A 23,295-nucleotide genomic window follows, 5' to 3' on the forward strand; every position below is an offset into this window, starting at 1 on the left:
CAACCAAGGATGAAATAAAAGCTACTCGAAAACAAACTCCCCCCCCCCCCCCCAAAAAAAAAAAATGTAAAAAAAATAAAAATATGGAATAAAAAAAGTATTTGATGGTAAGAACATGTCTTTTTTTTATCTCACCTCATCTCATTATCTCTAGCCGCTTTATCCTTCTACAGGGTCGCAGGCAAGCTGGAGCCTATCCCAGCTGACTACGGGTGAAAGGCGGGGTACACCCTGGACAAGTCGCCAGGTGATCACAGGGCTGACACATAGACACAAACAACCATTCACACTCACATTCACACCTACGGTCAATGTAGAGTCACCAGTTAACCTAACCTGCATGTCTTTGGACTGTGGGGGAAACCGGAGCACCCGGAGGAAACCCACGCGGACACAGGGAGAACATGCAAACTCCGCACAGAAAGGCCCTCACCGGCCACGGGGCTCGAACCCAGGACCTTCTTGCTGTGAGGCGACAGCGCTAACCACTACACCACCGTGCCGCCGTCTTTTTTTATTTTTCAAGAATTATTATTATTATCGCATTTTTCACAAATTGCTCCTGTCATTTCGCCGGTTTGTTTACATTCTGAGCGGAAATGATTTTGTCAGAGGTTTCGTATAAATTTTTTTATTTACTGAATTTGCAAAAAATTAAAAAGGCTCCATTTCTCAAAACCCAGTGAATGTGGATAGAATAAAACGGTTATTCCACTCAATCTCATCGTACATGGCTTATAGCAGACTCAGTGCTACGCACCTCGTCAGCTATCAGCTCATGTACGACTTGATTTCGTGGAATAACTTAAACAATGACCTTGACTTCGTCTCTTATTATTCACTGATATTCACTTCACCGTCGGTGAATAATTGTTACGGAGTCGCAATCCAGTGTGGGTAAGAAAGAAAACCGTTAACCAAAGTGAAAATAACCTGAAAATTTTGAAACTCAAAATGTCAACACCACTGAAGATCCTGTATTGGTTATAAATAATGATGTGCGAGTCGTTCGGGGTGGATTTTTCCTTTAAGCTGTTAAACAGCCATCGTTGTCTATAAGCTCTTTAACCTACAAAGATAATCACTGCAGAAACACATGGACGTCACTGCAGAGGGGAAAAATATGATGCAATCGCGTGAAAACACCTTGGAAAAAAAAAAATGTATACCACAACAAAAAAAGAGGATGTTGCCATTTGCCAAACAGCACAAACTGTAAGTTCGATGAAATACAAGCTTGACATTTTTATTTTCATGTATTCGCTAGTAAATAATCGAGACGTTTCATTCTTTTGTGTGTAACAGTGCAGGGTGTGCCCAGACTTGTACCCCATAAAAATGATATCACTTGAGGAATGCATATTCAAGGCACAAGAGCACTTTTCATCGCTGGTCTTTTTAAGAAAGCCTGCACACATGAGGCAACTGGATGCCTGCATGCTGCTCAATGAGACTGAATTCATCTGGATGAAAAATTCATGGAAAATTCCAGAGGAGCCAAAGCTTTTCTCCTCATTCACACAGCACACACAAGTGCTTCTGTATGTCTCCAGCATGATCAGATGAGCCCGGTTCTGTGCACACGGTCTGAATCAAACAAGCACAAGAGGCGGCTTTGAGGAGGAAGGACTGATTTCTCGTGGCAGATTTGTGGGACGGTGTGTTTGCTTGTTTGTCACACAGGGTGTGATATGCATCAGTATGTATAAGTTGGGTGTAAACCTGATCATTAGGTTTCATAAAGAATGCCTGATCAAAGGACTATGGAGAAGGCAGATAAGGTCAGTCTCATCATCATCATCGTCAAGCTGAAAGTCTACCAAATGATAAAGCTAATCAAGAGATCGGCATCACACGCCACACTGAGAAGACCAGAGATGTCGAGCCTGACTGGACTTGAAAAGGAAAGACTGAGAGGGCAACATGAGGAACCAGGAAGTTAGCCTCAATAAGAGTGTGGAGACATGATGTGCAGGCAGATAGGCAATGCAGAACAGAAAGAGGCACACCTGCAGCTTTACAGGCTTCCAGCAACGTCCTTCATGTCGTCTCAAAAACAAGGTGAACCATCAGAGCACACGGAATCAACCACCCTGCTTACGCACTACAGAAACACACTTATTATGAAGTAATATTACACAGACATGAGTGCTTTACTGGGAAATACACCACTCGTATTTTTCATGCAAGCTACATCTGGGACACAGAGAACCAAAACTGTGACAAATCTCTGTACGTCACTCGTGAGGAAATCGATGAATTGTTTTAAAAAGAAAAATCACATGTTGGCTTGAAGACATGAAGTTTATCTTCTCGTGTTGAAAAATTCGCATTTTTCATATGAAATACAGTGGCATTTAAATAATATTGGCTGGCGTTGAGTGGTACTTATCTTCGATTCATTCAATATCATGCTAGCTGAATGGAATATATCTGATATACCACGGAAAAAAGCCATCCAATATCTCATCTCATTATCTCTAGCCGCTTTATCCTGTTCTACAGGGTCGCAGGCAAGCTGGAGCCTATCCCAGCTGACTACAGGCGAAAGGCAGGGTACACCCTGGACAAGTCGCCAGGTCATCACAGGGCTGACACATAGACACAGACAACCATTCACACTCACATTCACACCTACGGTCAATTTAGAGTCACCAGTTAACCTAACCTGCATGCCTTTGGACTGTGGGGGAAACCGGAGCACCCGGAGGAAACCCATGCGGACACGGGGCATGCAAACTCCACACAGAAAGGCCCTCGCCGGCCACGGGGCTCGAACCCGGACCTTCTTGCTGTGAGGCAACAGTGCTAACCACTACACCACTGTGCCACCCAAAAAACGTGGTCGAAAAATATTTTCACTAATATACTTTTACAAAAAAAAAAAAAAAAAAAAAAACACTCATTTACTATGGAATCAATTTTGTGCCAAAAATGTTCATACAATACTTTTGAAATATCAAACAAAAACGACAAATCAAAATACAAAAAAGGAAAAAAAAGTCAATTTTTTTAGACTGGCAAACAAATTATTCGTGTAATCGTGCAAAATATCAGTCTATTACTCTTCAGAAACCTTTTATTTTTGTTCCGCGTCTTTCTCAGTTTTGTTTGACGTAATTTATTTTGGTTGCAATTCCAGCTTTCTCGTTTGCGCTCCCTGACTTTTTGCTTGCAGTTTTGGCACAAACTTCACGTGTGGGTGGGCTGTCCAGGAATGCATTCCCATTGGCTAACTTGTGTTTGACTGACAGCTACGCTCAGCCATTCCCTACTCGGATTCTGGCGGACTGTGTGACGAGTGACCGATCCATTGACGGTAAACAAGGATGGAGTGGACTTCAGTGGAGACTATGATATTGAATTTACACTTTGTTGAATTAATTCAATATCATAGTCGCCACTGAAGTCCTTGTTTACCGTCAATGGATCGGTCACTCGTCAAACAGTCCGCCAGAATCCGAGTAGGGAATGGCTGAGCGTAGCTGTCAGTCAAACACAAGTTAGCCAATGGGAATGCATTCCTGGACAGCCCACCCACACGTGAAGTTTGTGCCAAAACTGCAAACAAAAAGTCAGGGAGCGCAAACGAGAAAGCTGGAATCGCAACCAAAATAAATTACGTCAAACAAAACTGAGAAAGACGCGGAACAAAAATAAAAGGTTTCTGAAGAGTAATAGACTGATATTTTGCACGATTACACGAATAATTTGTTTGCCAGTCTAAAAAAAATTGACTTTTTCCTTTTTTTGTATTTTGGTTTGTCGTTTTTGTTTGATATTTCAAAAGTATTGTATGAACATTTTGGCACAAAATTGATTCCATAATTTACTAAAAGCATTACAAATGAAGAGCTGCGTCAAGTATTGCTCAATATAACCTACATAACATTCAGTTCATGATCATACAGTGGTGTCTTCATAAAATACATTTTTCAATACAGCAAAAAAGAGAATTGTTTGAATATACAGTACCAGTCAAGTGTTTGCACTCATGTTCTAATTCAATAGTTTTTCTTTATTTTTATGAATTAAAAGTCACTTCATGTCTTAAAGTGATGATGGATGATGTCGTTTCTCTTTACTTAGTTGAGCGGTTCTTGACATAATATGGATTACTACAGTTGTGGAATAGGGCTATTTACTGTGTTTTTATTGTTTACTATTTATGGTTTGATCTCAAAACACATTAAGAAGGCAAGAAATTGCACTAATTAACGTTTGACGAGACAGACCCGTTAATTGAAAAGCATTCCAGGCGACTACCTCATGAAGCTGGTTAAGATAATGCCGATAGTGTGCAAAGCATCATCAAGATAAACACTGGTTACCTTGAAGAATCAAAAATATGATTTTTTTTTTTGTTTACCACATAATTCCATATGTTATTTCATAGTTTTGATGTCTTCGGTATTGTTCTACAATGTAGAAAGCAGGTTTTTTCTGTAGTTTAACTATGAATGAGTAGGTGTGACCAGCATGCTTAGGAGAAGTATGTTTCAAACCTCAGAAACCCGTACAGATTTGAGATAAAGAGAAAACTACTTTCTCAGAACAGAGAAGTGGGCTTGATTACATTTAAGTGTTCATTGACCTCACATAGAGGCGGCACGGTGGTGTAGTGGTTAGCGCTGTCGCCTCACAGCAAGAAGGTCCGGGTTCGAGCCCTGTGGCCGGCGAGGGCCTTTCTGTGTGGAGTTTGCATGTTCTCCCCGTGTCCGCGTGGGTTTCCTCCGGGTGCTCCGGTTTCCCCCACAGTCCAAAGACATGTAGGTTAGGTTAACTGGCGACTCTAAATTGAGCGTAGGTGTGAATGTGAGTGTGAATGGTTGTCTGTGTCTATGTGTCAGCCCTGTGATGACCTGGCGACTTGTCCAGGGTGTACCCCGCCTCTCGCCCGTAGTCAGCTGGGATAGGCTCCAGCTTGCCTGCGACCCTGTAGAACAGGATAAAGCGGCTACAGATAATGAGATGAGATGACATCACATAATATAAGCTGCATTATTATGTATTATTATGTAGTCCGTTGAAATTTATTGCTTGAATCAATTCCTGGACATTATCAAAACAAGAGCCTCACATCAAACAATACTTAAATAATATTCATTAAAGCTTCCATATTTAACGAAGCAAACCTGGTGGCCATGTTTGTTTACATATGGTCAGAGTTGCTTGCTAGTGCGGAACTTTAACACGTAATACGTACCTTATTAACCCCGCCGACAGTAGTCGGAGGGGTTATTATTTTCACCTGCGTCAGTCTGTGTGTGTATCTGTCTGTCTGTCTGTCTGTCTGTGTGTCTGCAAGATATCTCAAGAACCAATGGATCGATTTGGACCAAATTTTGTACGTGTTGCCAATCACCCAGGAAGGAAACCATTAAATTTTGGAGGTCAAAGGTCAAGGTCATGGCAGAACTTCGAAATTTTCGCCCAATGTATTTTAATAGGGAAAAGGCGGGGTTTGCACTCGTTAGAGTGTCCCTGTCTAGTTGCATTTTCCATTCACCGCGTAAGTTTACTGCAGGCACCGCCGGCGAAGAAAGAAATGCTTCTGCGCATGCACAGCAGAAAACTCTTTCATGGAATATTCGCATCAGCTCCGACGTGTGCCGTACTGTTGTCTTGACAACCATGCGATATCGTAAACCATATTCAACGCTCATTTTCCATTGGGTAGAATGACATTATACACGTAGGATAAGCGATACGCTCACAATATTGCATGCTATCAAACCGAATTAATAAAACCGCTAGAAGGGAATAGAACACGTTTTTATTCCATCGAAAAAGTATCCTGTATGTATAATAAAATATGATACGCCACAGCGGTACACCTGTAGAGACGTCCGAATCACTACGTTTCGTCACAGCCATTCACAAATATCATTACTATTTCTAGAGTCGTCTTATTTGGTCAGTGCTAATATTCGTTAGTAAGGTGCGTTTACTTCTCGGATGAAACAAAACAGTGTCTCCTATTTATTCATATTAATTCCTGGATACTTTATTCACTAATCTGTTGTTTTTCATCAAGCTGGAGATGAAATTTAGCTTAAATCAAATCACTGGGTGCTTTTAGAAAGTAAATACAGGAAACCTACAAGACAAATACGTGTCCTTAGACACACATCTGCCTGCCCCTTTCTAGCAAATCAATAATTGATAGTTAATATAATAATAATTCCCCACACTCGGCCACTTTAAGGAATATTCCAGTGGAGTGCATGAGCCAGGAGTGCATGCGTAATTACTCAGGACAAGAACCGACATGTTTCCCTGAACTGAGAAATGAACAGAAATCTTGTTTACTCAAAAGCAGCTGTTGCATTTTGTCAGTTAGTATTTAAAGCATGATTATATTATGCATATTTACGAGGGGTAGACAAAAGAAAAAAATTATTATTTTGCACCGTTTATTACAAATAAGCGTCACAAATAGGTGTATCATTTGTCTGCATTATCTCCATTTTGTTCAGTGTTCCAGCACTAAACAAGGGTCTGTGTTCCTTTTGAAAAAAACGTGATTCAATTCGAATTTGTCGCACTTTTAAGCTTGTTATTTGGCTCACCCTTGTACACCTATAAGCATTACACTCTAATAATAAAGCCTCAGGATGACAAAGACAAATTCTTATCAAAATTATTTTGTTATTGTAGTTTTATCTAAATTTCCAGTGAAAAAAAAAAAAAAAAAAGCTTTTTTTTGGCTACCCATCAGAATTCCCACCAACCATTACATTACAGGCACTCTTATTCAGAGCAACATACAACATATCCAGAGCAGTTGGGGGTTAGGTGCCTTGCTCAAGGACACGTCAGCCATTCCTGCTGGTCCAGGGAATCGAACCAGTGACCTTTTGGTCCCAAAGCTGCTTCTCTAACTATTTGGCCATGGCTTCTCCAGCCAGCTGTCCTCTATCTTACAACACCAACCAATTGGGGACGTACTGACTTCACGCGTCTCAGAGCCAACCTTACCTCACCTTTCTGGAGCTGCTGCACATGCTGCATCACAGGGCAGCGTACCATGCTTGTAGGAAAGTGCCATCTACCCTCTTCTACATACATGGCCTCAAGGGCACCTACAATTGGCTAGTGTTAATGTGTGTGAGAGAGAGAGAGAGAACGTACACCATTCTGCCACCCATCCCTCCCAAAGGCCAACTTGGCTCTCGCTTACAGATGGTTGTTGCATCATTGGGATTCAAAATTGTGATCATATGACAATGGAAAATATGCAACTCCATTGGTAATGCATGATCACAAAACCCAAAGGAGAAGCATCCTCTCTGATTTCCAGCTTAATTAACAAATTTGCAGATATTCAACAGATATTAGGATATAAAAAAAAACCACCCACACAACAGTGAATTCCTTTAATGCCATCAGTGTTCCGAGATCTGAAAGAGGAAGCAGTTACAAGCATGTTGCGGAATGATTCTTCCCTCAAAAGGAGTGTGTGAGGGCAAGATCAGACAGGCCATGAGTGCTCTGACCCTTGGTCATGGAGCACTCTTATTCTCGCTATTACTCACATACAAGCTCATTTCCTATAATTAACTAGATACGAACCTCCCTTAAAACAGATCTGACTTTATTGCATTTATCCAAACAAACACCATTTCATTTAATACTTGCTCAAGCGCAGAGTCAAATCAAAGAAAGCTATAAAAATCAATCGGAAGTAGCTTGCAGCTCAGATATCTCAAGTTAGCTCTGGAACTGAAGCCCACATGTGGATCAGTCAGAAGCCTGGGTGTCTGCGAGAAGCAGGTTTCAAATTCAAGATACTCACTTTTGTGGGCAGCTGCAGAAAATAAACCCTACTCCTTATTGACCTGCAAACAAAAGTTCTCATTTGGTATGGAGCCAGGTTTGCACTTAATGGTGGTGTGATGCATCTTGATAAGCCATGTTTCCAAATCCCACCGTCTGCTGCACTGCACATATTGACTTATGGAAGAATGATTTTTACTTGCTGGATTAATAAGTGTACACGGATGACTGATGAACTTCGGTGAAACACTGAAGAAACTGTGCAAAATAAATAAAGGCACAAAGCTGTCAAAGACCTCTCCTGCTATAAGTAAGTCTCCTCACTGTTGAAGCAGCATTATGTAGATATTTTAAGGTAAAATCGCAGCTTGAAAATCATTTCATGTTACACTGACATTTAGCCTGAGAATCGCTCGTCTTCCATCTTGTCTCAGCGCCTGTTTCGCCAGTTACAGCACAATGTACCTCTGGTGGCACGTCCTGGAGACCTCCCACGAGAAATGCCTAACGCTTTATGGCACTTGCTAGATAGCACTCGGACACTGGTAGAGGTAATAAGTGCCCTTGTGCAGTGTTGTAGTCGAGTCACTAAACCTCGAGTCCGAGTCCAGTCTCAAGTCCGAGTCAAGTCCAAGTCATTAAAAAATAAAAATAAATAAATTGAGTCGAGTCCGAGAACAAGACTCCAACCACACCATTTGACGGTGTCTGTTTCATCGCCATGAACATTAGCTTGTTCCTGAACATGACGTATGGACAGATGAATGTGCGTTCTCTTTGTCAGGGAGTGTGAAGTATTCTGTCAGAGATGGTTGGGAGACGGATGTAAGTGCAGAAGGTGTGTTTATTAATACAAGTGAAGACAAACAATCCAGAACGGCAGGCAAAATTGTAAAAAAGCGAAACAGGCAACAGGTCAAGCGAGGCACAAACAGGCTATCGTAGACTCGGCAGAATCAAAGACGAGAAACAGGAAATCAGGGACCAGGAAACCAAACAAGGAAATAAGGCTCGGTAATGTGTCAGCAATGCAACTCAATACTTCACAAAGTAAGTGTGTTTTCACAGTTTTTATATAGGCACGCTGATTGTGCCTTAATCCTGTGCAGGTGCGAGTCGTTTACGGTGCGAGCGAGAGTCCGCTTGGAGCGCATGCTGTCTGGAGCGCCCGAGAGTCTATCTGATGCACGTGCCAAGGCGTGCAGGTGTGACACTCTTGCACCAAATTAGTACAAAATTAACATAGATATAAATATCTTATGCCAAATTATTATAGCATGTTACAAAAAGAATTAAGAAAAAAATCCAAGTCCTCGTCTCCAGTTTACGAGTCCTAATGCAGTTAATGCACAAATCCAAGTCATCTGTGCTCAAGTCCAAGTCGAGTCATGAGTCCTTAAAATTAGGGCACGAGTCAGACTCGAGTACTACAAGCCTGCCCTTGTGTCAGTTTGTTGGCTAGCTTGTCCACTCCCAAGTTTGCATCACTTTACAGTATGTCGGGGTATCCAGGCTTTGTAAGATTAATTTAGTTGACTAGTTGTTCTTTGTCCATAAGCATCCCCAAGCATTAGGTATGTTGGTACGGTATTAGCAGCATATTGTCAACAGTTCTGGTTACATTAGCTTTGCATGCTACTATTTTGAGCGGTGTGCAATATTTGTGCAAACGTTAACTGCCGCACAGCAAAAGAAAACGTCCGAGTTTGCACGTTTACTTCAAGACATAAGTAGTTACACTACCGTTCAAAAGTTTGGGGTCACCCAGACAATTTTGTGTTTTCCATGAAAAGTCACACTTTTATTTACCACCATAAGTTCATCTCATCTCATCTCATTATCTCTAGCCGCTTTATCCTTCTACAGGGTCGCAGGCAAGCTGGAGCCTATCCCAGCTGACTATGGGCGAAAGGCGGGGTACACCCTGGACAAGTCGCCAGGTCATCACAGGGCTGACACAGAGACACAGACAACCATTCACACCTACTGTCAATTTAGAGTCACCAGTTAACCTAACCTGCATGTCTTTGGACTGTGGGGGAAACCGGAGCACCCGGAGGAAACCCACGCGGACACGGGGAGAACATGCAAACTCCACACAGAAGGGCCCTCGCCGGCCCCGGGGCTCGAACCCAGGACCTTCTTGCTGTGAGGCGACAGCGCTAACCACTACACCACCGTGCCGCCCCCACCATAAGTTGTAAAATGAATAGAAAATATAGTCAAGCCATTTTTCTGGCTATTTTGAGCATTTAATCGACCCCACAAATGTGATGCTCCAGAAACTCAATCTGCTCAAAGGAAGGTCAGTTTTATAGCTTCTCTAAAGAGCTAAACTGTTTTCAGCTGTGCTAACATGATTGTACAAGGGTTTTCTAATCATCCATTAGCCTTCTGAGGCAATGAGCAAACACATTGTACCATTAGAACACTGGAGTGATAGTTGCTGGAAATGGGCCTCTATACTAGTCTGGCTAACGCAACTTCAAAGCTCTGCGAGCATTGGTCTGGCAAAGATATTAAGCCCAACCGTTTCCCAAAGCGCGTGGTTGACCCGCCTCCCTGAAATGCCTCAGTTTGCTACTGGTCGAAGCCAGAAAAGGCTGTGACGAAGCTTAAACCAATCACATCACCCTTTCCTCTGACGTATGTGACGCAACGGAAACTGCTTGAGTAGCAGGAAGAAGATAAATACCTCCAGGGCTGCTCTTTGCTCCGTTTTCAATGAGAACTTCCCGTTGAATGCTTTCAATACAGCATCTCCCGCTGTGTCAAAGGCTTGCCGCTGCTCCATGTTCGTAATGTTTCTAGTGAATGAAGCGCTTCCGGCATAGATTCTGTAAACAATCTATGGCTTCCGGTCGCAGTTCTTCTACGTCACTGCCTTGAACACGCCTCTACCCAGGGCCGTTGGAGATGCTCAAAGTTGATTGGCTCCCGATTTTTCGGGAGCTTGGAAGAGCTGGAGATAGCGCCTCTGCATGCTCTTGCGACAAGGCTTTCACAGATAGCTTTTCGCAGACAGTTGTAATTTATCGTTGAGCGGGGAGTAATAGGCGTGCGCGATGTTATTCACCGCCACAACGCAAGGGGGCGCGACGTCGCGAAATCGCTAGTAGTAGTTGGTGGGTGTGGTTAGTGGAGTGTTTATCCTCCGGCTACTTATAATGACTAGAACTGGAGTCGTATAGATGTATGTACTTCCTCACTTCCTCGATCAACCACTCTTCGTGCTGCTCCATCTTCGCTCGTGTTTTTAAAAATGGCGGTCGTGAAAACAAAACAAACCGGGAAAGTAGGGAAGCGGAAGTGCGTGTACAGCGGATGTAGAGTGGACCAATCAGAGCCCTCTTGTCTGCGACGCTGTCTGCGAGGCTTCTGCGGTGGTCACAATTTTTGGGAGGTGCACGCAGAGCGTCTGCGAAGGTGGGGGGGCTACGCAGATGCCATCTGCGAGGACTGTGTTGTCAGCATAAATTGGCCTTAAGTTCGCAACAGGCCCCCGTGTTATGTCACACTTAGGATGGGCGGGCCCAGGCTACCTCTATACACTTATGGAGATATTGCACCAAAAACCAGACATTTGCAGCTAGAATAGTCATTTACCACATTAGCAATGTATAGAGTGGATTTCTGATTAGTTTAAAGTGATCTTCATTGAAAAGAACAGTGCTTTTCTTTCAAAAATAAGGACATTTCAAAGTGACCCCAAACTTTTGAACGGTAGTGTATCTGTCTCACAGATAACAGTAAAACAATGACAACCTGACAGCAGAGTGCACATCCCTGTCAATGTTATTTATGAAAGGCTGTAACCTTATCGGTGTTATCCCTGCCTCACTGAGAGTTATAGTTTTTCCAGATGACACAAGTCAACTAACCTTGGTTCCATCTCAGGCTAGCATGCAAATATATAAATTCATCTTACGGCAAAACATTTGGTCAGCCTTTCTCAATCTCACACCAAATAAACCTTGAAATAAATAAAACTATGCAGTCATATTTGTGTAATACATTACAGGATTTTACAAGATCTACCTTATCGGTTGACATAGTTCTTTGGTTTCTGCCGATTCCGTATCCTTCAGTTCGTAAACAAATGCACGCGGACGGTTGTCCATGAGGGGAGCTCAAAGAGCGATTTTTATTTACAACAGTGGTGTAAAAGTGAATTACACTCCATAACTATAGAGGGAGCCCAGGAGCAAAAAATAACACTTCTCGCATAATACTGCTTTAAACACAAAGACGTTAACCAAACTTGAATAATACCTTTTACATACAATGTAAAGACACCAAACTAACCCCAAATCTCTCACCCAAAACACTGGCCAATGACTTGCTGAAGAAGATAAGAATCATATACTTGTTTGTTTCCCTTAGTTTATACTAACGCACTTAACTAGCTTGCAATATGTTATTACTTTAAATTAGCTACCGATGTGTAGCCTAGACAACTGATGTCAATTACTGAAACATGGACTTGGGCAGCACAGCATAGCTTTTACATGCTAGCAAATGCATTTATTTTTTAAATCTGTCTTACCCCTCAGACTACGGAAGTTAGACTGTTATGCATTGGAAAAAAAAAAACATAACATTGCAAACCTTTATCAACTTCTAAATACCACAGAATGGAGAAACCATTCTACAGAATCCAGACATTCAGTTTCAAAAGGCACAGTAAAATAACCACTAAACATCATGAAAACTTTTTTTTTTTAATCCTCTCGCAAATTCCCTCATGGATCAAGCATAAACCTCAAATACTAAAGCATCAATTCTTCAGCCTAGGAGGCAGGGCAGATATTACAGCTATCTTCAGTAGGCATGTAACGATTCAGTTCATGATTTGATTTTCCCAGGATATTTTTGAGAAAACTAAAAAAAAAAAAAAAAAAAAAAGAGAGAAAACTATTTTTAAAAAAGCAACATCTCATCTCATTATCTGTAGCCGCTTTATCCTGTTCTACAGGGTCGCAGGCAAGCTGGAGCCTATCCCAGCTGACTACGGGCGAAAGGCGGGGTACACCCTGGACAAGTCGCCAGGTCATCACAGGGCTGACACATAGAAACAGACAACCATTCACACTCACATTCACACCTACGGTCAATTTAGAGTCACCAGTTAACCTAACCTGCATGTCTTTGGACTGTGAGGGAAACCAGAGCACCCGGAGGAAACCCACGCGGACACCATGCAAACTCCGCACAGAAAGGCCCTCGCCGGCCACGGGGCTCGAACCCGGACCTTCTTGCTGTGAGGCGACAGCGCTAACCACTACACCACCGTGCCGCCACTAGAGTAAGATATATTTTTTTAAAAAGTTAACAACAAATAGGCCTCTTCTTCATAAACATTTATACTACCTCCATTTGCTTGCCTTTTCTTTAGGTTTCAGCAGTCTGTAAAATGAGAGCTCTGATTTCTGATTAAATATATTTGTACAGTCAATCATACAACACCAGCTCTTTCCCAGTTTAGATCTGGTTTTTGGGTATTTTTGCAGCATTCGAGCTGTGTTACTTCCGCCTAGGGTGAAGTTACTTGCATTCCTGCTATTGTACATTATTGAGCCCTCCACTGTCTAAACAGCGCAATTACAACCTAAGAGATTACACTGCCTGATAATCATTGTTCATTTTTATTTCAATTCAAACTGTCACAAATTTGTATCATGATTTCTTATTGCATGGTATACTTTGTTATATGCCTAACCTTCAGTTTGCAAATTATGAGAATAACTACTTACATTTCAAGTCAAACTCGACAGGACTTGAGTTTTGGTTTTTTGCTTCAGAGAACACATTCATGATTCAGTGGCAGGTGCTTAGAGAGAAAAGCTAAAGATTAGAGGTATTTGTTCACAGCCATATTGCACAGCAGGAGAAACAGCTAGGTCTCTGAACGTTCCGGGAAAAGTTGCATTTGTATGCAAAGCAGCGGGATTATAAAACAAACAGCGTGTATAAAGATTCAGACATGCAGACTGAGACATCACATCACATAACAATGTTTCAATATTACATTTTAATAACATCACACCGGCCTATCCTTTTACTGTGCTTTAAAACATTATTACAATGCTGGATTTTTTTAATTCGCTTTATTCAGAGGGGTTAAAGCTGGGATGTGAAAATTTTAGCCAGTTAATTACAGTGTGTGCGCGCGCGCGTGTGTGGGGTGGTGGTGAGGAGTTCCTTTCAATTTGTTCAAACTTCAAAACTACTGAGGAACCAAAACTGCCAAAAGGTATAGAGATGATTGTTTTGCAAGTTTCAAAATATCTCTACATGTGTGCACAAGTACTGCATAACTACACAGGGCTGGAGAATTAATTATCAGCTCATGCCTCATTTCTGCGAGAGTCCTAATAGTTTTAATTTTAAAAATAGTTTCAACACTATTAGAAATATATACAAGTGCTGACCCATTACTATTAGAGCTGGGACTTGAGCTCAGCCAAAATTTAGCCAGACACCAAAAAAGCAACAGGACAAAGAATTTTGTCAGGGATTAGCAGCAGGCTGCCAGGTCGCTCCGTTGCGTGTAGCTGTCTATGTTGATTTTAAAAGCAACTAAGTAAATTACATGGGGAAATTAATACTTAAGTCTGAGTGAAAAATACTGTATCGATTGTGCAGCGTGGAAGAAGAGTCTGGAGACAGAAATCTTAGGCCCTGTCCACACGGCAACGGATTCAGGTGAATCCGATAAAATTTTTTATCGTTTCGGCCTGGCGTCCACACGGCACCGGCGTTTTGGGTGCCCCAAAACGATATTTTTTGAGAACGATTTCCAGAGTGGAAAAATCTGGCAACGGCACCGTTGCGAAGTCGTCTGGATGAGTAGAACGGATTTGTTTACGATGACGTCACAACCACATGACTAGAACAAGCTAGCCTGGGCCCGCCCATCCTAAGCGTGACGCAACACGAGGGCCTGTTGCGAGCTTAGTCTGGCCAGGCAAGCTATCTACAGCTCTTCCAAGCTCCCGAAAAATCGGGAGCCAATCAACTTTGAGCATCTCCAACGGCCCTGGGTAGAGGCGTGTTCAAGGCACTGACGTAGTAGAACTGCAACCGGAAGCCATAGATTGTTTACAGAATCTATGCCGGAAGCGCTTCATTCACTAGAAACATTACGAACATGGAGCAAGTTCTCATTGAAAATGGAGCAAAGAGCAGCCCTGGAGGTATTTATTGAAAGGAAGGATGTTTTCGCCTTGCTCCCGACCGGCTTCGGTAAGAGTTTAATCTACCAGTTAGCCCCGTCGCGTCACATACGTCAGAGGAAAGAGTGATGTGATTGGTTTAAGCTTCGTCACAGCCTTTTCTGGCTTCGACCAGTAGCAAACAGGCATTTCAGGGAGGCGGGTCAACCACGCACTTTGGGAAACGGTTGAGCTTAATATCTTTGCCAGACCAAATGCTCGCAGAGCTTTGAAGTCGCGTTAGCCAGACTAAGAACAAGCAGCACTCACTCATTCACGCCGGGTAGAAGAAGGGGTTTATGCGCATGCGTCCTACTTCTTCTATTGTTCCGGTGTCTCCGATGGGACCGTCTTACAGCGCACGTAGAGGTGTGGCATGTGTATTGCATCGTTTTCAGCAAGCGTTGCGTTGCCATATGTACCTGATATTTTACTGATCCGTTGCCCATGTGGACGCGATGTTTTTTTTTACCCGCTAAAAAAAAATCTCGTTGCCATTGTAGTGTGGATGTAGCCTTAGTTTCTCGGTCGTTAGCCTGTGCTACTTGCTCTCAATAGCACTGGCTTGACCGCTTTATTAGCATTCGCTAACACTACTGATGAACACTACACTGGCTGGAAGGTGACTTCACTGCTGCGCTGACGGCACCGAGTCGCGATTAAGCTCGCGTTGGCCTTCGAGAACGCCGAGGACAGTAAATTTTTGGTCCCTCCCACTATAAATCAAAATCTGATTGGTTAATTCATCTGTCACTTCCGACATAAACACACACTGCCATGGCCTTCTGTCCCAGCAATGACGTCCTAACCAATGAGTGAGCAGCTCGAAACTCTTCTCAGCCTAGAGACAACAAACAAACAAACAAATTTCACTGCATAACTCTATAGTAATGTTTTCAGGACAGTAACCCTTTCATTTCTGAAGCAAATTTGACAGAAAATGAGGCCGAATTAGAAGATAATTGTAATGAAATTATGAAAGAATGAAAGCAACTAAAGAATAGAAGAAATTAAATATAACATTTGAAATGCTGATATGTTTAGGGCTTCTCTGAAAGCCGAGAAGGCCCTGATGCTTCCCTTCTAGATTTATATAAATCAATGGCAAAAAAAAAATCTACTTTTGAATATTAAATCACAATCTGGGATCTTCAAATCACATGACACAGACCTATCGAATTTCATTTGGTAAACTTTTTTGACCATTTTTGTTGCTTGATGAATGAAAGCAGGTCTGAATAAACAGATCACTTGCAGCATATTTTAATTTCACATTTTTAAACCTTAATTTTCTTACATAATAAACTAAAATTAGTGCCTAAAAGCAACACAAATCTACATTCGTAACAATTTCTAACGCCACTTTTTAAATGTTTCGTTTGTCTGTGGCTGGATTCCAAATGGTGAGAAGATTACAAACATAATTCAAGAAAGATGACAAGCGGAGTAAACGAATCGAACTCAACACCTACAGCATTGATATTGGGGGGGCTCTGCAACCAGGAAGCCATTTAAGAGGAACCATTTCAGACATTCGGCCTTGCTCTTGTCAAGATCAGATTTAAAATCTAATCAGTTCATCCGCTGGTTACGAAGATTTTTCCATTTACAAACGTTGAAGAAGAAGTGTTCATTCTTGAGATACCTCGTTAACGAGAATCTCAGACGGATATTGCTTTTTTGGATATAGTGTGTAGAATTGTAGCACTACTCCTACTACTACAGTACATGTTTGCAGTATAAAAATATTTGCATAATAATATGCCTTTAAATACTAAACCTTTCATAAAACCTACGCTTTGAATATGACACAACCGAACTGCAGTTCAAGTACGATAGATGTTAAACATGCAAGGCTGAAATGAGTTGGGCTTTGTGCACCAAAAATAGAAGCTGGAAGGAAGACGTGCAGTTTGAGCCCACAGCATGTCCTTCGCCTCGGTAATTATTCCAATCCAACCTCTCCATTTCTCTGCCTCCGCTTCACTCTACTCTACTCTCACAGATCGGGGTCTCTCTGATCACAATTCCCTCATCCAGCTCTGCTTGGTGATCAGTCCGGACCTCGTCAACACTACAAGTAATCCAGCAAGCAGCGAGTCGGCGAAAAGGAGCTGCAAAGTCAAAACAAGAGGATTCCAGGAACTTAAAAAAGGATCTAAGGAAGAGAGCTGGGTTTGTAATAACATGTAAGGAAGCAATGCGGGTTTGTGTCGTCTCTGTGTGTGTGTGTGAGACAGTTGACAAAAAACACAGGAGAGTTGGCCAACCTTACTCCACCCTGAGCAGCTACAGATGTTTGTCTTTCAGAGACTTGAGCTCTAGACCAACGAAACAGCTGCATATATCTGGGAAAATTCCATAAACAAACAATCAAACTGTGAGGTGAGCAATACAAGTTCTCTATCATTCATCAAGGGCCGTTCATCTTGACGCGGACTGTGTGAGTGCAATCAATAAAGATCTTCTGACTAATTCACAGTTATTCCACGAAATCGACTCGTACATGAGCTGATAGCTGACGAGGTGCGTAGCACCGAGTTGTCTATAAGCCATGTATGACAAGATTGAATGGAATAACTGTTTTATTCTGTCCACATTCACTGGATTTTGAAAAATGGAGCATTTTTATTTTTTGCAAATTTGATAAATAAAAACTTTATACAAAACGTCCGACAAAATAATTTCCGCTCAGAATGTAAACAAACCGGCGAAATAACAGTAGTGATTTGTGAAAAATGCGATAATAATAATTATTGAAAAATTAAACAAATATTGGGTGGCACGGTGGTGTAGTGGTTAGCGCTGTCGCCTCACAGCAAGAAGGTCCTGGGTTCGAGCCCCGGGGCCGGCGAGGGCCTTTCTGTGTGGAGTTTGCATGTTCTCCCCGTGTCCGCGTGGGTTTCCTCCGGGTGCTCCGGTTTCCCCCACAGTCCAAAGACATGCAGGTTAGGTTAACTGGTGACTCTAAATTGACCGTAGGTGTGAATGGTTGTCTGTGTCTATGTGTCAGCCCTGTGATGACCTGGCGACTTGTCCAGGGTGTACCCCGCCTTTCGCCCGTAGTCAGCTGGGATAGGCTCCAGCTTGCCTGCGACCCTGTAGAAGGATAAAGCGGCTAGAGATAATGAGATGAGATAAACAAATATATATATTTTTTTAAATATACGTTCTTGCCATCAAATACTTTTTATTCCATATTTTGTTGCTTTTTTGGGGGTATTTTTTAGGGTCTTGCTTTCGAGTAGAGCTTTTATTTCGTCCTCGGTTGGTTCAGCAGCACGCTCCGCCATTTTGCTTTTCTCTACTCATGGTATATGAGCTGATATCCTAGTAGCAGAGTAGCCAATCAGAACACGCGATTGCTCATATCCGGTGAATGTGGATAGAATAATCACCTTTATCCAGTAGTGAAATATTTCTATCCTGATGGCAGTGGTCTCTTTCAGGATGACTCCACCTCAATGTGCAGAGCAAAAGGGTTCACTGAATGTTTTGATGATGATCAGAACAACGATGTAAATCACATCCTATGGCCTTCACAGTAATCAAGCAGCAGCATAATTCAATATTTCTAGAAGATTTTGTTTTGCAGCATGTTAGACCTTCGAACATCATAACAACATTCAATGCTTAAAAGGTAGACTGCCTTTCAGATTTTTCAATTGTAGGCCATAAAAAGAATTTTCCCGACACGCAATCATTTTTGTTTAGTGGACCGAAAGCTACTGAATTCGAATCACAGACTTCCAATTTGTATTCGTTTTTTAATTTTTTTTAAAAATAGAACAATTAATGAATTTAGTGGCCCTAAATTCGCCGCTATTTTTTCCTGCTTCACCGTGACCCAATTCAAGATACTACGTCATGCATCACGTGGTGGGCTTTCCCCGTTCATGCAAGGCATTGTGGGATACAAATTTGAAACAGGAGAGAAAAACGGAGCACGCGAGCGTGTGAATGAAACGTGAAAGACCGACTACAGTAACGGAAAGCGAGAAGAAAAGACGTTATGTTATATACGAAGGAAAGGAAACGCAGGACCAAACTAATAAATAAATATCGGCGCTCAGCGAGCACCTCGGTGTGATCAGCTGTTCGTTTAGCGACAGAATGATGGAACTGTCAGTGCACGGTCAAGGTAAACCTGCGCATGAGCACACACACGGACTTCCTCTGTCTGCTTGACTGCGCGAAGCGAGCAATTTCATGCACATTATTTGCTCGGGAATCCCCTCAAATTAAATAACTTCCCAGCCACAGAGGTATTACAGAAATAAACATATATCACAATGACCAAATTTCAGAGGGAACTAAATTTCACCGATTTTATGAACTCCAAAGGCTGTTTCTCTTTAAGCTCTTCATCACCACCATCATAAGACTAACCGAGGGAATATATACTCCAGTATCATTCCAGAAACTTGTCAAACCTGTGCCATTTTTAAACTTTCATCACTTCTGGAGTTTTAACAGTCCAGCTGCACCATGCTTGATGATTTCTGCATCATATATACAGGCTGTGGATGCGAAGGTGTAATTAGTGTGGCAGTGGCACAGCTTCCATCCTGCAAATGTGCTCTTACAAGCCGTACTGTCGCGTTCATGTTCCTGATGCGCCATTTGAATAAACCCCGAGACGTTGGTGTTTCCGTCATTCAGTTTGCATCTTAATTAAGCGTGCGTGGTACATCACAGGATCGACGGGAGTGTGTCCTGCTGATGCAGTGTGACAGCTTGTTTACAGTCACACTGACACTCGGCCTTCTGAACAGTTCCTTCTCTGTGAGAGCGGCTTGTGCTTGAGAGAAGGCAGCTGCCAAAGTCAAAGGCCCGGGGGATGCACACCAAACGCAACGTTCATCCTGTTTACACTCTGCCTATGAGGGTGGATTTCAACTGAACACTTTATCAAGAGACCATGTGCAAGTGAAGCACGCTGGAGCTGCTGCAAGCGATGAAAGCATCAAAGCCAAGCCTGTTTTCTAAACCACTGCATGCTTGAAAGGTAGCTGCGTTTGTGCTGGATGGAAACTGTAAACAATGTGATCGGTTCGGACTACTGTAAATACCACAAATCGGGGCCTATAGAAGCCTGAATAAAGACATTTCGCCACGTTTCAAGGCATATAGGAAAGGAGGCTGAGTAAATAAAAAATAATTCAGGGGAAACCCTAACACAAATAACAGGACTGAGTGTCTAAACACATGCAAAACGAAAATGTCTCTGGAACAGTTAAAAAAAAAAAAAACTCCTCTCAGAGGTCAAATTGTAAAGCTTATGATCAGTCTTACAAAGGCATCCCATTAGTTACCAATCAAAATATTAGCGTCAGTATTATAGTATCAATACTACTGTCAAGAGCACTGCGCATTATCAGTACAAAGCTGATCTGTAATAACACGGCTGACTGTGTGGGATGGTGCAGGCTGTGGGATTTGATTGGAACTTGCCGGAGTGCCAGTGAGGTCAGAGTGTTCGCTTTGTGCCGAGAAGGAGGAAGTGACCTTCTGAGGCCAGCGCAACTAAATCCATCTCTTGTTCAATAATTCAAATCAGCTCCAAAAAAACCACACTGGGCCTTTTTTTGACACCAGAAGACGACAAGCATTTGAATAATTGCCCATTTGACTAGTGGGAATTTTGTGTGTGTGTGTGTGTGTGTGTGTGTGTGTGTGTGTGTTCCATAATATTTTAATAACAAAAGGAGGCATTTTTCTGAACACTGGTACGCTTACTAACATTAATGACCAATTTGAGGCAATACTGTATCCATGTTTAGATGATTAGATATGTGAAAATGTACCATGCATTAAAACAGACAATTCTGGCAAGTATGAGACTTATTAAAATCTCTAAATCTCTCTCGCTCATTTTATCACACACACACGCACTTAATTCAGTGGTTTTTAATAAATAAAAATAAAGATGGAACTTCATATCTTAAAGTAACGACGCACTGTCGTTTCTCTTTACTTAGTTCAGTGGCTCTTGACATAATATGGATTACTGCAGTTGTTGAATAGAGCTATTTAGTGTATTTTTATTATTTACTATTTGATCTGAAACACATTAAGAAGGCAATATATATTTAACATGCACAATATTAATGTTCTGGAAATTTCATATTATTACCATGATCATTTATTTAGTAAGCGGTTTATCCTGTTCAGCGTTGCAATGGACCACACATTCACACACACATTCACACCTAGAGACAACTTCGAGACACCAGTTAACTTGCCAGCATGTTTTAGGACGCAGGAAACAAAGGATCACCGCAATTTTTTACAATTTTCCATGACCAACTTGATGTTGAAACGATTACAACGATTACTATTTCTTCAATTAAAATTATACTTGAAACCCAAAGGACTTTTTTAGGTCTTACAATTAGATTAGATTTTAGATATAGATTTATTGTCATGTCACAATTTATATATAGGAATAAAAATGAGTGAAGTCGCAAAACTCCAATGACGTGTCAGGCAGTTAAAGACGAACAAAGTAGATGGAAGGGGAAAAACAAAATACAAAAAGATATACGTTGTTTACATAGAAACAAGAATTTTCGTATAGAACAAGGCAATGAGTAGTGATGCAGCCTCTGAAGAAACAGCATGCAGTATGAAACACAGATAGTAACCGAACCCAAGTTCAGGCTTGAACTGAGGACCGTGAAGCATGTGAGACCGCGAGTTACCCGCTGCACCACAGAACTGACCCACCATGCTACAAGATTAAACAGTTGCCATTAAATTTTCTGACATCAATAATGATTCATCACGGTATATATTTACTCTTCTCAGGGAAACTGAAATCACACGCCTTTTCCAAGGACAGTGAAAGACCCTTCATCTCTCATTAAAAAAAAGATGCTCACTTACAAAGTAGAACGCAGAAACGTTGTTGTTTTGAAGTATCCATGTTAACAATGTCATTCTGATCTATTGTCTAAATGATCAGCGCAAGACTACGACTTCCACATTCTTGCATTGTCAGAACTGCCATTTCTTCAGTTCCCAGATTTGTAATGAGGTAAGGACATAAAGCCATCACATCCCCACGGTCCAGTTAACCATAATGCACTGGGGGGGTCAATCCACAGCCCGAGTAAAGAACTCACGTCCTCCACTCAGACACACTGGCTGGACTCAACAGGACATTGTGCGCCATTTTAGTCTACGTTACTGGGAATTTACCAGACCGTTACCAAAACCCACTTGAGAGCTGGTCACAAAGAGACAGTGAAGCTTCACCACAGCCACTTGAGACAGCAGAAGTGGGACAGCTGAGCCATGTGGAGGCCAAAACCCCTCGACATTCTTCATATCCTGTACAATGTGCCCATTTTAAGTGTTCTTCAAATGACTACATTGTGTACGGAGTAGAAATGAACTTGTGCATGGATGAGCAGTGAGAAGAAAGACGTCAGCTCAATATAACAAACATAAAAGAAGAAGAGACCCGAGTTATGACATGATATGCAAGTTGTGATTTCATGGATTTGTGAACACTATAGTGACCAAAAGGAAGCGGGTTCGAGGTGTTAAACATCCATCAGGAGATGATAATAACAACAAGTCAGGTTCAATGCCCGAACTGATAATCTGCATCATCAGTTTTTCTTTGGCTAATCAGACACAAGGTACGCCACCACTCTTGCTGCCAGAGCGGTTGGGCGCCTTACTCAAGAGCACTTAAGCCAGTCCTGCTGGTCCAGGGAATCGAACCAATAACCTTTTGGTCCTAAACCTGTGTCTCTAATCATTAGGCTATGGCTTCCCCTAAATAACAATAATAATACTACTGACCTGCTTGCTGAGTTGAGTTTTGCAGCCCTCACTGATGACTGATGAATAGTAAATTAGGATGTTTTCCAGATTTTTCTCCTAATAATTCGTCTTCAGGTTTCAGGTTCGAGTCAAAACCATGCAACAGTCAGCCGAGCAGCTCTTCCTGTCCTTCTCTCAAGTGAGATTCAGCTTGTTTCATCAACACAGACAATAGAGGAGGAGAAGGCGTAAACCTAAAGCCTTAAAACATTGTGCAAGCTTCAGTCACAGCAACACTGTAGCCAGCGCTCTCACCATAAACCGGATCAAAGCAAAGGGCTGTACCGCAACACCTTAGACAAAGACTCTCACGCGCTCCGCCTGTGTTGTCGCACGTTTCCAGTCTGTAATGAGAGCGAAGCCCTTCAACAAACCTGCTCCCTCTCTCTCTCTCTCTCTATCTCTCTCTCTCACTCACTCACTCACTCACGTGCGCGCCCTGAAAAGGAAGCAGACGACTTCTCTT

General features: G+C 42.1%; 1 protein-coding gene across 2 annotated transcripts in view; it reads right to left on the reverse strand.

The window, feature by feature from the left end:
- The window catches only part of csk (C-terminal Src kinase), an 80,529-nt gene extending 57,280 nt beyond the window's left edge, over positions 1-23,249 (reverse strand). The window contains exons 1-2 of one of the 2 annotated variants that reach the window (XM_060928176.1): positions 23,085-23,249; positions 22,809-22,979 (exon numbers count right to left, since the gene is read on the reverse strand). The gene's annotated coding sequence lies outside the window, so the exon portion shown is untranslated. Of the gene's footprint in view, positions 1-22,808 lie in introns of both variants that reach the window. The other variant, XM_060928174.1, reaches the window with a different exon arrangement.
- Positions 23,250-23,295: the final 46 nt, after the last annotated feature.

Source organism: Neoarius graeffei, chromosome 8 (genome assembly GCF_027579695.1).
Source record: "Neoarius graeffei isolate fNeoGra1 chromosome 8, fNeoGra1.pri, whole genome shotgun sequence".
In the NCBI taxonomy this organism is placed as follows: Eukaryota; Metazoa; Chordata; class Actinopteri; order Siluriformes; family Ariidae; genus Neoarius; species Neoarius graeffei.